Source organism: Stegodyphus dumicola, chromosome 5 (genome assembly GCF_044657685.1).
Source record: "Stegodyphus dumicola isolate Sdum_Otavi_A_Nest chromosome 5, ASM4465768v1".
In the NCBI taxonomy this organism is placed as follows: Eukaryota; Metazoa; Arthropoda; class Arachnida; order Araneae; family Eresidae; genus Stegodyphus; species Stegodyphus dumicola.
The window spans coordinates 167,913,702-167,929,778 of NC_140772.1; the positions used below are offsets into that span (position 1 = coordinate 167,913,702).

A 16,077-nucleotide genomic window follows, 5' to 3' on the forward strand; every position below is an offset into this window, starting at 1 on the left:
AAAAAAAAAAAACTTTGTCAATGTGCACTTTTCTACATATATTGCTTCCAGTTTTGTATATTGCTTAGAACGTGCATAAAACACCTGGGTTACTTCATGGATATTAACTCTTAAGAAACAAAATAGAAGAAATCCATTCTAAATCTTTATTCCATCATTAAGTTTTTCTGAAGTGCGTTCAACGTGTTTTTTTGTTAAATGTTATTTTACTTCAGAAAAGATATAGTAGACTTCTGATGCCAATTATGGAGAATAGGGAAAGCATTCGGAAACGATTTCACTTTTCTTTGCAATAAGCTGCCTGATGAAATTAGCACTGTGACAGAAATATTTCTATTCCTCCTATTTGTTGATAAATCCATAAAGACAAGTATCAGCTGTATGTTATTAAATTAAAAATTTTACACAAATTTCTTTACGTAAGTGAACGATAATTTAATGGGAGCATATTCAGATGTGTTAGGAAACGCTGCCTCTAGTTATACCTGATGGATTCACCTCTACTAGTTAAAAGAATCCCTACGCATTGTACAGCACAAAAAGGCAGTGAATAGATTACATAAGAGAAACTAAAGTAGTATTCATCCAATAATTTAGATGGGATAATAATGATTTAAATGGGCTGATAATGATTTATATGGACTAACAATGATTTAGATGGGCTTTGGGCTGATAATTTGTAAAAATCAGTGAATAAATGCTACCTGTAGTTGATAACTTATATAAGTTTGATTTACATATTTATAAACACATAGGATGCTAAGTATTTATATTCTGAATATTAGTTATTTAATTGGCTGATTTAAACAATTTATTGATTGATTTGCTTAAAAATAGTTTCGAGGTTTATTATTAAATCCATGGGAAAATTATCTTTTTTATACTATGAATACAAAATATTCATTTCTTTTCTATGAGTAAAAATTTTAATTTCGGTATAAAAATGAAAAGTTCTTTTAATGCTAGTCTGGATTCTAGTCTAACTTCCGCTCCACAGCGAGAGAATATGAGGGAAAGCTGATAGTGGAATTATTTCGTGTCTTAGAAAGACTTCTGCTATATAATCTATAAAACAGCGGATGAAGAAAACTTTTTATAGTCTAAAGAAAACGCAAATTGTATTTTCAAATTTTCTGCTTGGTTTCAAATTTTGAACTTTCCTAGGAATCTCACATCTAAGAACTAAAGAAAAAGTTTTCTGATCGTTCTACGGACATTTGAAGAAACTTCTTAATCGGAAGGCAAACGTTCCACATAGCCTTTTAATACCCCCAAGGGAATTTCGAATGATTTTATATTAGCTGTTCTGACCTGATCCCATTGGTCTCACATGCTACTGCGCGCGGATGAATATTTAAACGCGCATTTAAAAGGAACCATTTGACCACAACCGCACGTATACCTATTCGTGTCCCGTAATTGGAAAGAACTATCTCTTGCTAGAGTGTTTCTTTCTCTCTGGACTCATTTGAAAGACGGCGGTTCCAAGTTTTTCGAGTTTTGGGTCTTTTAATCGAATCGAAAGAGTTCTCCTCTAATTTATTTTCCATTAGGCGTTTGAATCACATTGGAAGTTTATGTTAGTGGTAGAGTACATGAATAGTTTATTGAATTTATTCTGTGACTGCCAAGTAGGCTGAGAATAGCTATATGGTCATTGATAGTAATGGAATAATACTGTTTCGTAAGATAAAGTTTTATTTCCATGTTGTTCCAAAGGTACAATAAATAAATTGAATTTGTATGTAACTGAATAGGTGATTCTTTAAATGCAGTAAAGGAGTATAACATTATGTGTTAAAAAAATAGGCTGCCGGCTTTAAAAATAGTTAAAATTCAGCCTTGCATTAGCACTAGATTGATCAGAGAGCTGTAAATGTTTTGGAAGAATACGACACATGTCTCTTTTCTTTAAGAAGGAAATATATTCCACTCTTTTCAAAATGTTATGCTTCTTGATCGTTAGCGAGAGATTTTATAATCATATAAACAGAATCTCTCTTTAACATAAAATTATTTCTGTCTCACCAACAATCACCAATGAGAGACTCTAGTGAACTCACGTGACTGCCTAAACTTTCTTCTCTTTTTCTGAAAACGTAAATACTAAGCTTATATTAGTATTTTTCGTTTGCAGAACGTCTGTATAAATTTTAAAATGTGGCTTGCACTTTTTAAAACCGATGTAACTAAACATATGGTTCACAAATTAAGCTACTTTCAACCAGTAAGCAATATTTTCCTTTACTAAGTTTTAATACATTTTCGTTACTTCATCCGGTGACTTGCACTGTAAATATCTAGAACAGATGATATCAGACGAGGTAAAAGAGATTATCATAAACGATACTATAGATCCCAAGTTTCACTCACTTGTAAAATAATGGTATCGAGAACTTGCTTGATATATTTGCTTTATAAGAGAGATTTTTAAAAGAGCAATATTTCAATAATAATATAGTTCTATATTATCCAGTGCTTGCTTAATAATATAAAAGTTTAATTATAATATAATACTATGGCTAAAATGTAGTTTTGTTCCGAAGCTTCAATGCACATTAATTTGGAATACATAACGGTCTTTAATACCACTAATTATTTTCTTTTCTTTTTTCTCTTTTTAGCGAGCTAGCAAGCATAGTCTATCGAAACGTGATATCTGTACGTAAGAACAGAATAAAAGACTCCTTTCCTCAAAAAAAAAAAATATATATATATATATATATATATATATATAACTGCTTTAAAATGAATTCTAAAGAGAATTTTTCGTGGCGTCTGTACGTACGTATGTACGTATCTCGCATAACTCAAAAACGAGTAGCCCCAGAACGTTGAAATTTTGTATATAGGACAGCTATAACATGTAGATGTGCACCTCGTATTTTGGTTGCAATCAGCCGCGCCAAACGTATATAAATATTTTATATATATATCTACTCTGTTACCCGGCTCAGTGATCTCAGTTTCTTTACTCTTATATGTTTGTAAATTGTACATTCTTTTCTTTAAAAATGATTGAATTATATTGTTCTTATCTTCGGGTTAAGGTTTTTATGCCTTTAATAAATCTGTCTGCAATATTTTTAGAATTATCAACAATTTAAAAGTTGTTTAAGTGCCGCTAAGCCTAATAATTTTTTCCATGGCGGCCGTTGCTTGTTTACATTTGAAACAGCAGAATATTAGATTCGTTGCTAATCTATAGAAAGTAAGTTTAGCAATAACAAAGATAACACCTTCTTTTATCATTGCAAATTAAATCATGCTTAATCCATTCTGGAATTTATTCTGGCTTAATCCATTCTGGAAGTGTTTAAGATTTACTTCATAATTTTCAATACAGACATCTTGAGTTTGTATTTTTTGCCTTGTCGCGAAGTGAGAACTGAATTAATTGAATGAGAAATACTGAATCGTCTGTGAAAAAATTTTTATGTTGTTGTTGTTGGTCTTTGCTTAATTTCTTTTATACATTGTTTTATATTTATTATAGTATTTGAATAGAACATGTGACAACGGTTAGATAATTCTTAAGTTGATATAAATTTTGTGCATTCTGAGTTAAAAAATGAATGAAATGTAACGCTGTTAAGTTAACTTAGGGCCAGAGTGTCGCTATAGTAAACAAATACTAGAGTGAATTTTAAAGAATGCATTTATTCTATTGTGGTTTATGCGCTGTCGGCGAAGTAGATTTAATCCATTAAGTTTAAATGAAATGCAAGAAAAAATGCGTATAATTTAATATTCCATACAAGGAAGTCATGTGGTGTACACATCAGATTTTATTAATTAAAGTATAGTTGACTTCCACAGTGATTCGGCTTTATCTTTTAGGAACCAAAACGTAAAACCGCCACCTTGTATTGCAATTTTGCCAAAAGAACTAAATATATAACAAAAGCTTTATTTGAATGTGCTGATTTGCCAAGAACAAATATGCTCTATGAGAGCGTTATATTTGATTTGATGGTTAGGTTGTCTGGATATAGCATAGCACACTAGAGCTGCCTGTCTAAGGATAAAGACACCTTTATGGAAGGCTATCTGGGAAAAAAGACTTATATATTCACGTTATACATGATAAACACCCCTGAAGTCTGTCTATTCTCCTGAGGTTAAACCTGAAGAATTAAAGGTATTCAACGGTTTTAACCACTCACGCACTTGTGGGCCCGTTTTGTATATGCAAGATCATGTAACAAGAATTCCTGGTTCCTTATCAAATAATCAGCTTGACGTCGCCCCGTTCTATACTGTTTTAAATCTCAACTACTAGAATCTCAAAGACAGCCATACGACGTATTGCCTCGTCTACTTTTCAACTTCAATATTCATAAATAAAAATGAAAGTTTAACAAAAAAATCTATCTATTTTCACGTGAGTTAAAGAGATTATTTTTTCATATAAGCCATTTAGTCAACTATTCAATCAGCAAGGAAAAGAAAAACGAATCGACAGAGTCTGCAACTTCCTGCTCCGCATTAAGGAACTAAATTTCTTTGAACAGTATTTAATACAATAAACGTTCCGGATATATAGGTCGAAGCACCAAGGAAAACGTTAATACATCAATTTGAAATTTGCACAAAATATACTGATATAACAGAAAATTACCTTCGCTAAGAGCGAGAAATTTGGAATCTTAACTGTGGGCGAATAAGCTCGATTGCTTGCCACCAATAAAACATCAAACCATAGGGGCGATGAAAATACCCAAATCTGGTCCCATTCAAGATACTGTTAGTAACGTCTGTATAAATTTAATTCGATAATATTTAGTACAATTTTTACTAGTCTTCGGTACTGTTTACTTATGAAATTTAGCATTCTGGGACAATTTTCTTACATAAGGGTGTAGGATTCCCCACTGTGTAATTCTAAGTTGCATTTGAATGAGAAGAATTTTAAGAACTAGTAAGCGAATAATCGCTTGAGTTCGTGAGACAGTAAATAAACTTGAAAAGGGTTAAAAGACGCTTCATTATTGAAATAAGATTTAACAGAACTCCGTCTTGGAGTTGTATAATAAAGCCGACACTCGGCTTGAACTTAAGAGACTAAGAATTAAACTAAACTAATCTTAACTAAAGAGATATAGCCGAAGCTATCAAAATTCTAACGGAGTTGGCCCCTTAACGCTAATTGACTGCGAAGCTATCGAGGGCCTAAAATACCGCCATATAATGATATAATGATAGCTTAAGAGAGAGTAACCTAAAAAAGGCGGACGCGTGCTAGCCAGAATATCTGGTATCTCTCCTACTAAGACAGTAGAACTTCGCGGTTAAATAGCGCTCTTTCTCAATTTACATTCAGACGTGATTCTAAAACTAAGTTCTGGCCGGAAGTAGTAATTTGAAATTAAGAAGCGATAAGAAAGGAAATTTAACTGTTCATAAAATTAATATAATCCTTACAAGGCTGAAATTCAAACTGAGAAATAACCGTTAACACTCCATATAAAGCATTCAGGCAGAATAGCTGAGAGTAATTAGCCTACTTAATTCCCTCGAGAACATTTCTCTTTCCAAGTGGATGTAAAATACAAGAAACTAATCTGAAGGTGTCATAGTAATTCAGGTACAATCTGAAAGCTTACCTGAATTTAATTCAGGTAAGTTTTCAGAATTGGGTTACTATTACACTCTTTTATTTATCATTCCAGTATATGTTTATGCATAAAGAAAGCTACTTATTGCACGCAAAGAAAATTTGCAAAAGTAATTTGTCATAATCATTTGTTTTTAGAAAAGAAATCAAAACAAGTGTTCACAGATGAATAAAGTCTGTAGTCTACGAAGTGATTAAATTGTCGTGATCTGAGCTCAAAAGCATAAAGATAAAGACGAAAACTGACCGGAATATTGAATTATATTTCATACATTTTAGGACCATTTTGATATTTTATGGAATTTACAGCAGCAATGTATGTACATATGTTAGAAATTCATTACACGGATAAATATAAAGCAATACTAATTCCTCCGGCTTATTTCAAATATCTGCAAATTGAATTTTTCACAATGCATTTGTAACGTCTGGAAATTGCTTTAAGCCTTTAAAAGCGTTTTCTTATATTAATTTTACTCAACATGAGAGCAAGCTCCTTCTATTATATATTCAATTATTTTTCTCCTTCGGAAAGCTTTTCATTTAATTTCATCCCATTCTAAAATGAAGAAAAACGAATTGCATATTCAGACCTTCTCGGATGAATGAGTCGTTATCTGCTACCGTATATTTTGCAGCTAAATTAATTTAGAAAACGTAATTCCACAAAATGGAATCAAATTGCCATGAGCTGGATTGGAAATTGCTTTTCTAAGCTTCTAAACCTTATTATGTTTCTCGAGCGTGAAGAAGTTGAATAAAAAATTAAAGGCTTTTGAGTTACAAGAAGCACAAAAAAGAAGTGAGCGGGTTTTCTACATTAATGCACAGTTAATGCTGCTTTCTATAAGCGCATAAAAAACATAGCTGTTGTAACCAGGGTGAAAAAGAAAAAATCTTAAAAAGCTATAAGTTTTGCAGAAAAGCTTGCCATTTAAAACTATCTTGATTAGCAAGACGATTCATATATAACTTGTTGATTTTTCTAAGTCCTAAATTTTAGATGTTTCATTGTAAAGCAATTGATGTAGCTCTTGATTCATTAGTATCGAAACTATCGTTCAGTTGCAACTATTGATAAATGGATGCTCATTTTCAAACAGCAACTTATGCCTTTCGATTAAATTATTTTCATTCCAAAACGTTAAAGAACAATTATTGCACTTTTTAGGCGCATTTTAAAAAATGTAAAACAAATTATTTGTGTGGCAAATGAAGGTACTGATATAAAAACGAGAAGGGCAAGAAGCTTTTTCCGACTTCATAAGTAAGCTGATTCATAAGTAAACTGGTTTTAGTAATGGAAATAGATTCATTTCGTCATATTTCGTCATATTAGAACACAGTAGTAGATGCTACTTTCCTAAGGTTAGAAGGATACTTCACAAAGGACAGCGAAACTGGCTCTCACACCAGGGTATAGCACTAAAATTTCCATTCAACCAGTCTGTTCGACGGGCTTCGAATTTGAGTAATTCTGAAACAGCTGGTGGGCCCGAAACAATTTTAATCCATATTTTTATCATTACTTCTGTTAGCATAGTTTACTACTTCAAAGTCACGGTCTTTGTTCTACTGCTCTATATCGGAATGTCTCATATATCAATAAATATTGTTCATCAAACTAAATTACTTATTTGATCACCACCTGACTTTTGTTTATTTAGTAGCTTGTTTATTAAAATAATTTATTGCTTTCCAAATATTGCATAGTTCATTCTAGGCATGTAAAAGTTTTCATGTCTTCATTCAAGATTAACTGAATTCTCTCGAAATGAAAATTAATACCTTGCACCGAAACGCATATTCTCACATGTGTTGTTCTTGCTTGTAATCTCTAAGCTTTTGTTTATCCTTATTTCAGTTTTAGACAACTGTAATTTTTATTGATCAAACTCGCACAATTGTGCTATTACAGTGCATATAATACATCAATAATTTCCGAAGAAGATATATTGAAACAAATTACTAGTAAGTGGACCATTTGTTCATTCATTGAGCATCATTAGATCGATTTTTCAATCAATATTAACTCGCAAAGGAATACTGTTAATGATGAAAGAAGCGATATTAGTTATCATGAAAAGGACTATTAAGCATCGTGTTAGGCAAAGTCATGCTGTCATCTATGTTCGACATCTATCACCAACTAATTCGTTTGACATATATGACCAACGACAACTGTCCCCTCCATCGACCTGTTTGTGTTCTTGTTATTACGATAGCTTAAAGTTTCTTTTATTGTTTCAGTTACGTTTTCGGGTTCGATTACAGATTTCTGCACACTTTAATGATGTTCAGAGACGTCCCAGTGTAATTCTTTGATACACCGGAACCAATTTTCTATCATGATTTACTAAGCATTGAATCCATTAATCTGATGAATAATCCATGCGTTTAGATTGCTGAAGGTCTTTTAAGAAACATATTGATTAACTCTGGAGATGGAAAAAACTGGATTTCTCTCTCCTAAATTAATATGAGTGGCCACAGCAGGAAAAACATGACACGTGTGTTCCTACTTAACACTATCAAAGATATATAACCTCATATATAAAAAAATATTGATGCGTGTATACAGAATCGTAATATATTGAACGCGCACAGGTCCTATGATAAGTTAATAAAATTTATTTTATCAAAAGGAACACTTCAAAGTTGTGGAATTTTTCACAGAAATACTTGTACAGGCATTCTCAGTATCATGGAGTGAAATCAGCAGTTACTTTTCAAACTTGTAGGGTTTATATTTATTTTAACTAACATTTATTTTAAGTTTAGGCTATCTTTCCTGTCAAGCCTTTACTTTCCCCTAGAATTGCCAATGCCAGAGTATGTAAATCGTAGTAGAACGCGCAGAGTATTCAAATTTTAGCAGAAGTAAATTGAGTTTAAATAGAAGGGAAACGAGATTGTAAGTGTGCTTCTTGAATCGCGAGCGTGAAAGTTGCTAGGTAGAAATTTAAGAACCGCGCGTTTCGGCCTGTGTGCCTATTTCGGCAGTTCGTTGAATCTTTCAACGTCTTAAACAGGAAGTTTGCTGAATCTCAGCTGCATCTTAGAACGCGGTTAAGTTAGTTACGATTATAGAGCCTCGTAGGTAGTGACCTCGTTATTTATTCATCCTGTCATTTATTTTTAGTTGTATTTTTCTATTTTGTTACACCGCCGGGCCGGCGTAGTTTGTGAGCGTCAAGTGAACGTAGCTGTGATTTCTAAAGTGGAATAAAAAGGGATTTAAACCCTTCTTACGAGTTTGTGTAATTTACAGTTCAAAGCAGTCACTACCACTGTTGCTGACAAATTGGGGCCTCGCAACATTATAAACTATTAAGAACTTTAAACATAACGCAATGAAAAGCGCATCTAAAGAGAAAAGCTAATCCGGAGACATCTCAGTTAACACTGAACTAACAGCTGGCAACAACAATAACAACAAAAACTAACTGAGAGCAGATGCTCTCTCTGGCCTTATATAGTTTTGAACTGGCCACTGAGATATTTCTAGTACTTTCTGCTTTTCAAAATTACTGGAAAGCAATATGAGGGTAGAATTACTGTTGCCGCTAATGTAGTAATCAATTACATTTATTCAATTACAATACCTAATACGTTGATACAAGAACCGGACAAAAATGTCACCAAATGGTGCTAAGTTTGGCGATTTCTCCCCAGATTACCGAGATACCCATTTATTGAATGTTAGATGTACTTGTTCCTGATTTCTTACTTTTTCGGCATAGCTTCTCTCCATAGATTTTTCGCGTTGCATTACGCAGGAAAAAATACAATTTCACATATAATTGCACTAAAATCATCTACCTCTGTACAAAATTCGTAACAATATAAATTATGAAGTTTTTAAATAATAGTTAAACGGTATTATTTATTAATGAATAAAGTGTGATTTGAATTGTAAAAGCTAAGAAAAAAGCAATTGTAGTAATATTAACAAAACACAGGGTTTCTAATAGCAGAACGTCCTCTCCTCTAAACAGTTATTTAACTCTATGCTAGTTTTTTAACTCTTATCACTTCCTCTTTATTTTACTCTTTTATTTTCTACTTATATATATATATAAATAAATCTTAAGCTTTATTTTTTATCTCGTTAACCCAAGCTTTACGAGAGTCGTGATAAAAAAGGTTTTGAAACCCTCAAAAGTAATAAAGTAATCTAAAAGTTTCCAGAGATGATTTGTTTGTTTCTCGAATGGCTCTTCGTTCTAAACTCGATACAGAGCATTTAAAATTTAGTGAATGATACTAACGTTAACGTTCAAGGTCTCGAAGCAGAAAAAGATTCAATTGGAGTTGTTAGGCGATCGTCACTCAGTTGCCAAAATGAAGTCGGACATGCGAAGCCTCTATAAAGCACGCAGAGATAAATGTGATGGTAGCACGCAATGTGGGACAACACGTTTCACGTCGGAAGAAACGAAATGTTCTGCAATTTGCTAAGCATAGGCACACAATACATGTCTGACTTGGATACATTCGCAACGGAAACCTTAGCGAAGAGGCTTTAATTATTACATTCATCAATGAGATTAATAATAGTTGAACACGATACATTACTCGAAGCCGTGGAGATTCGAATATTAAAATGTGTTTTGTTCTGTAATGGAAGAATGTAATATCGTAGTAACATTATAAGACTTTAGTGAAAGAATGTAATGTCATAGTAAAGTTATAAGACTTAAATGAAAGAATGTAATGCCACAGTAAAGTACTGTTCCGAAGGAATGTCAGCACTAGATTCTTTCTTCAAAAACTATTCTCGTATATTTTCATATACTGTATTATTTTTATAGGGCTATTTATAACACTTGAAAGAACGGATGATTTTGTTGAAAATGAAAGAAAATAGACCGTAACTTATTCTTAAGTGAATAACTATGCTTACACAATCAATTTAAATAGAGAACTTTGCTTCTATAATTTATACTCGCGAAATTAATTTGATTCTAAATTTCAGAGAAAACTAAATAACTTCAGGTTACCGCTTACTCTCAATTTCTACATACGCGTGTCATCGCTACAATTCTTTATATAAAAATGAAATAAGATACTAAATTAAATGAAATAAAGTGGGGAATTCGCCCTTTAATATTCTAAAAAACATATTATATGTTACTAATAAATTGTTTTATGATAAATCCTCAAAGATTTATTTCTAAAAATTAAATAAATAAAAAGATGCCTATATAACACATTTTTCAAGGTGAATATTTATTATACATACCACACTTGGATACCGTCTTCTAAAATCAGACCTTCAGATATGCGCTATTTATAGTATTGTTATGAAATGACCAAGATAAGATAGCTTCCTCTCAAAGCAGTGTTAGGGGTGCCAAAAAGTGGCAAGGAAAAGCAGGGTCGCAGATATAGCGCAAATTCGCCCATTTCATGACATTTTGCGATAAATTGGCGATAGGCCATAGACAGAGCGAGAACATTCTAGAACAAATTCTTACCGTTTCTCCCGAGAATGTTCTCGAAGGCAGGTCAAAAGCTATATATACCCTGCCTGTACGAGGAGTAGGGGAGTATTGAGAGTATCTTGAGTTTAGACATTAGTTCGAGAGCGATCGACCTAGTGGGGAGCTGTACTTTAGTGCCGTGAAGCTGTCTTAACCGTTATAGCCTGATGGCCTGAAGGCTCTGTTGCTGATTATTTCAGCGTGTTTATAGCAATTTTTTGGCAGCTGTAACACGTCTTTCGAACTATCTTGTGAAGTACTGACGAATAAATTGTGTTTTGATTCTTCATTAAGTGCTGTCATCAATCACTTCAAATTCGCGAACCCTTAGAACGCAAGAGTATATATACATCAAATATTGAAGTAAATATATTAATTAATCGTAATAAATTGCCTAATACTTGCGCAAAAGCTGCAAAGTAATAAAATAACAATTTATTTACTAATGGGAGTATTGAGATATTATCTCCTTTGAGAAAGGTAGTAGAATTTTATTTGAATGAAGTAACTCATAAGTATTTAAAAATGAATATTAAAAATTTTGTAAAAATGAACCATCAAATATGAATCATGAAAAATGGAAAATGGAAACTTTAAAAAAATGAAAGAGTAACCTTTAACCAAGTATTTATTGTCATTGATCGGAAATTGGTTGACTTTTCAAGGGGAACAAAGCAACCCCCCCGATCAGTTAGCAATAATTAATAAATGGGAAGGTGCTTCGACTTTTACTAAAATACGAATTATAATGCCAAACTTGTATTAGGTAAGTTCATCCAAGTAGGTAGAGTTTAAGTGAGATGAAGTTACGTTAATGTACTATATAGAATTTATTATGAAAATGGCAGTTCCGTTAAGTTTAATTTTTTAATATTGTGAGATATTATTGTTAGAGTGAGTATTATTATTATTATTTTCCTTATTTGAGTAAAGTGCGTCCCCGACACCCTTGCTTTCAATCATGTTAATGCAAAGTAATCTTTATAAACATAATAAACAGAATGCAATCTTTGCACAAAAAATTTATTACTTATAAAAGTTGAAAAAATATTTACAGAAGACAAGAAGGTACAATTAAATGTACAAAAGAAAATGTACTTAATGTACATAAATGTCCAGAAAATAAATTAATTAACTTACGCCCTTGTGAATGCTAAAAGTGAGACATGCCCGTTACTGTCTTCGAACCCAGAATGGAATTTGGAATTCGAACCAGGATGTACAGAGGAGAGACGAATGAGTTAGTGGCAGTCGGGGACTTTGAGAATCTATTTTCAGAATGCGGGAAAGAAGTGGTTGTGGCAGATGCAACTTGCACTCGAAAGAAAGTTCCACAACCACTTCCTTCGCGCATTCTAAAAGTTCCCGACTGCCACTAACTCATTCGTCTTTCCTCTCCCCATCCTGGTTTGAATTCCAAATTCCATTCTGGGTGCGAAGACAGTAACGGACATGTCTCGCTTTTAACACTCACAAGCATGTAAGTTAATTAATTTATTTTCTGGACATTTATGTATATTATGTACATTTTCTTTTGTACATTTAATTGTACCTTCTTGTCTTCTGTAAATATTTTTCAACTTTCATATTTAATCATTTTTTGCAAAGATTGCATTCTATTAATTATATTTATAAAGATTACTTTGCATTGGCACGATTGAAAGCGAGGGTGTCGGGGGACAATTTACTCAAATAAGTAAAATAGTAATACTACTACTCACTCTAACAATAATATCTCACAATATTAAAAAAAATTTAACTTAACGGAACTGCCATTTTCATAATAAATTCTATATAGTACATTAACGTAAATTCATCTCACTTAAAATCTACCTACTTGGCTTAACTTACCTAATACATGTTTGGCACCATAATTCTTATTTGAGAAAAAGGCGAAACACCTTCGCATTTAACAATTATTATTAATTGATTGGAGGTTGATTTGTTCCCCTTGAAAAGTCAATAATAGCATTATTTTAAAGACCCGGACTCTTCGCGTTTCGAGTGATATTTGAGGCGATATTTGAATAGATAGATGGATATATAGACAGATTTTTACTAACGTAGGCTATCACAGGATGTCACGTAATTCGGTAGATAAAATAGCCATGTCTACAATAAAGAAGACATTTTGTGCTTTATAATTCAAAAAAATGGTTACGCTAGTTCAAGACAAGCTTTGATAGCTTCAGAAAAGCATTTCTGAATGGGAAATCTAACTAATGGCCTCCACAAGAAATTTTAAAATATAGTGCAAAAAGAAAAGTGAACCCAAAAACTTGACTTGGCACCCAAAAAATAATTTGAGTGGGCCCTTTAGCAATGCCGAAGGAAATTCATGATAAGGCGAGTCTGAAATTCATTGCGTGCAATTGGTATAAAATTTGATAAAACTGCTAAAATTCAGGCCATATAAATTTTAATTATTAAATGAGTTTGGTCTTCCCCCCCCAAAAAAAAAGAAAGAGAAATAAAATGAAAAAGATATAGATGTGGCCATTTTCTCAAAAGGTTATGTGATACACAATTATCATCTACGTCAGCTTGCATGGACATGGACATGCTTGCACATGGAGTGTTAGGGCAAAAAATTCATATATACAAGCATATAACTTGTAAGATCTGTCTCTGTGATTCCACATAAACTAAATTAGATCCTACAATGAACCTGGCGAATTTTTGCACAGGCGGGAATAAATTACCAACACAGAAGAAGGGTGAAAATTACCCTTTATTTATGTCAAATAATTAACAGAAAGGCTTTACAATGCACGTGCTTTACAATGGCACCGTCAACTTGTGGTGAAACTGAAACGTAGAATACAATTCAAGTCAAATCTAAAATAAAATAGTGCTGGATTAGTTGATTGACTCACAAAAACCTAACAGGCGTGACGATAATCCGAATGGCAAACATGCTTACTAGTGTAACAGCGAGATAGCAACGAAACTGCGCTTGGCTAGCTGAAACACGTTCTGAATAAACTCAGAGATTTACCCGTTTAAATACTCACTTCACTTAACTGTAAATTTACATCTTGGTGAAAAAATACGAGGGGAAGTTGAAAAGTTCAGGAAAAGTATCAAACTTAAAATAAATTTGTTATGCAAAATAAGAGAAACACTACTTCTTCCCTCGCCAGAATTTAACTATCACATAGCAAGGCTTTAAAAGCCTGGATAAGATATTTCAATTCTAAATCAAAATGTGAGTCCACCTTTACAGTCTTAAACTAGACCTAGACTAAATTTAAGGTTTTACAGATGCTAAATATGGCACATAATTACAATATCTTCTTTAGAAATTCTTGTCTTGTCTCCTTCCAGGTATGTGGAAAGAAAATAGTTCAGTACTGTGCTTCATAGATTACAATGCCACACTTTCAATATTTTTAAAAAATTCAAACTTTCCTACATGGGGGTTCATTTAGTCGTTTCAATCTTTCTACCCACATTAAGACTCCCCCTTGCTCTCCAGTTTTGTGTACTGCAAATGCAAGCGTACTTTGTGCTAAATGAGTACAACTCTTATCGACTGCCCCACATCTTTTTGTTAGAATTAGACCAACTAGACCTAGACGGACATCCTACAATCAAATCTCAGCCTGAGGTGCAAACTCTAAAAAAAATTAACTTAGCGTTGAATACAGAGCCTAACATTTTACTTTACATTCATTCTAAATTAATTTTTACTTCCTTTTAGTACAATCCACAAGTAACTTAAACTACTCTTTTATTCGAAGCACATATTTCAAGCATGCAGAATACTTTAGGTATTTAAGAATTCAAACATTTTTACATAAATAATTTCTTACTTTACTCAGCTGAAAATAACCTCAAATTAATTACATGCAACAAAAATTCTAAAAATTTTTTCAGTAACGAAGTTCGTTTTCTTGATACCATACAAACATTTTCCTGCAACGGTCTCTACAAATAAAGTTAATGTTTCGTCTAAATCCGCCATGATTATTTGCTTAAGTTTCTTGCTTCGTCTAAACATTTGAAGCTACTTGCTAAATACGAGAAAAGTTTTAAATTACTTGCTAAATATAAAATTGTAAGCTTCTTGCTAAATACAAAATTGTAAGCTCCTTGCTAAATACAAAAGAATAGAAAAGCTTCTTGCTTAATTATATAAGCATTGTCCTCTTCTCGAGGCAAAGCTGAAGTAAATATTTTCAACCATCTTCGTTCTAGCTTTAAAATAATTTTAAATAGAATAATTATAACTCATTGGCAAATACCATCATCCTTTTCCTTACGAAGTATTCCCAAAACAGAACTTGGTTCAACTGTCTGACTCAAATCCGCTGCCGGGACTGGCCCTTCCCATTGCTCCCTGTCTCCGGCTGTTTACATTTCAGTCCTCTGTCCCAAACTACCTTCTTGTGACGTTGCTCCATTTCTGCGTGATTTGGACGCTTGCCGACTGTACCCGAAGAACCTCCTTGGACTGGCCGAAGACGTTTTGGCTGGTCATTCGTGGGGTCTCCTCTGTTCCTCAAGAATTTCTTTCTCCTCAACGGCTTTTCTTCCAATCGGCTTTTCGTTTGTGGAATTTGAGTTGCTAACCTATTCTTGCCTTCCTTTCTTAGTAGCTAGATTCGTGACCTCTAATGTTAGTTGCCTTTTCCTGCCCACTTGCCTACTGATAGGTCTTCTGCAGGGTTTAGTTTCCCCTTCTTTTTTCAGAAACTTAATCCTCTCTTGCGCTGTTTCCATTTTTCGTTTGTTCATACGTTTGGTCTCATTAAGTCGGTCGACGTTTCTTTCCTTCTGGTTCCAAGACTCTAGATTCCTTCCTTTTCGTTCCTGGTAGAACCATTTGTGATGTTGAGGACCCTTCACCTATGTTTGAAGCTTTCTGTAAAATATCTTTAAAATTAGGCATCTCGTTACGATTATAGCATTTCTTAACTGCCATATCGGCAGTGATATTGCCTACTTTACTTCCTTTTAAATATAAAACTG

General features: G+C 33.1%; 1 protein-coding gene across 1 annotated transcript in view; it reads left to right on the forward strand.

Annotated features, from left to right (window-relative positions):
• The first annotated feature begins 12,432 nt into the window (after positions 1 to 12,432).
• LOC118201895 (uncharacterized) overlaps positions 12,433 to 16,077 on the forward strand; it is a 156,056-nt gene continuing 152,411 nt past the window's right edge. The window contains exon 1 of the mRNA XM_035374058.2: positions 12,433 to 12,583. The gene's annotated coding sequence lies outside the window, so the exon portion shown is untranslated. The remainder of the gene's footprint in view (positions 12,584 to 16,077) is intronic.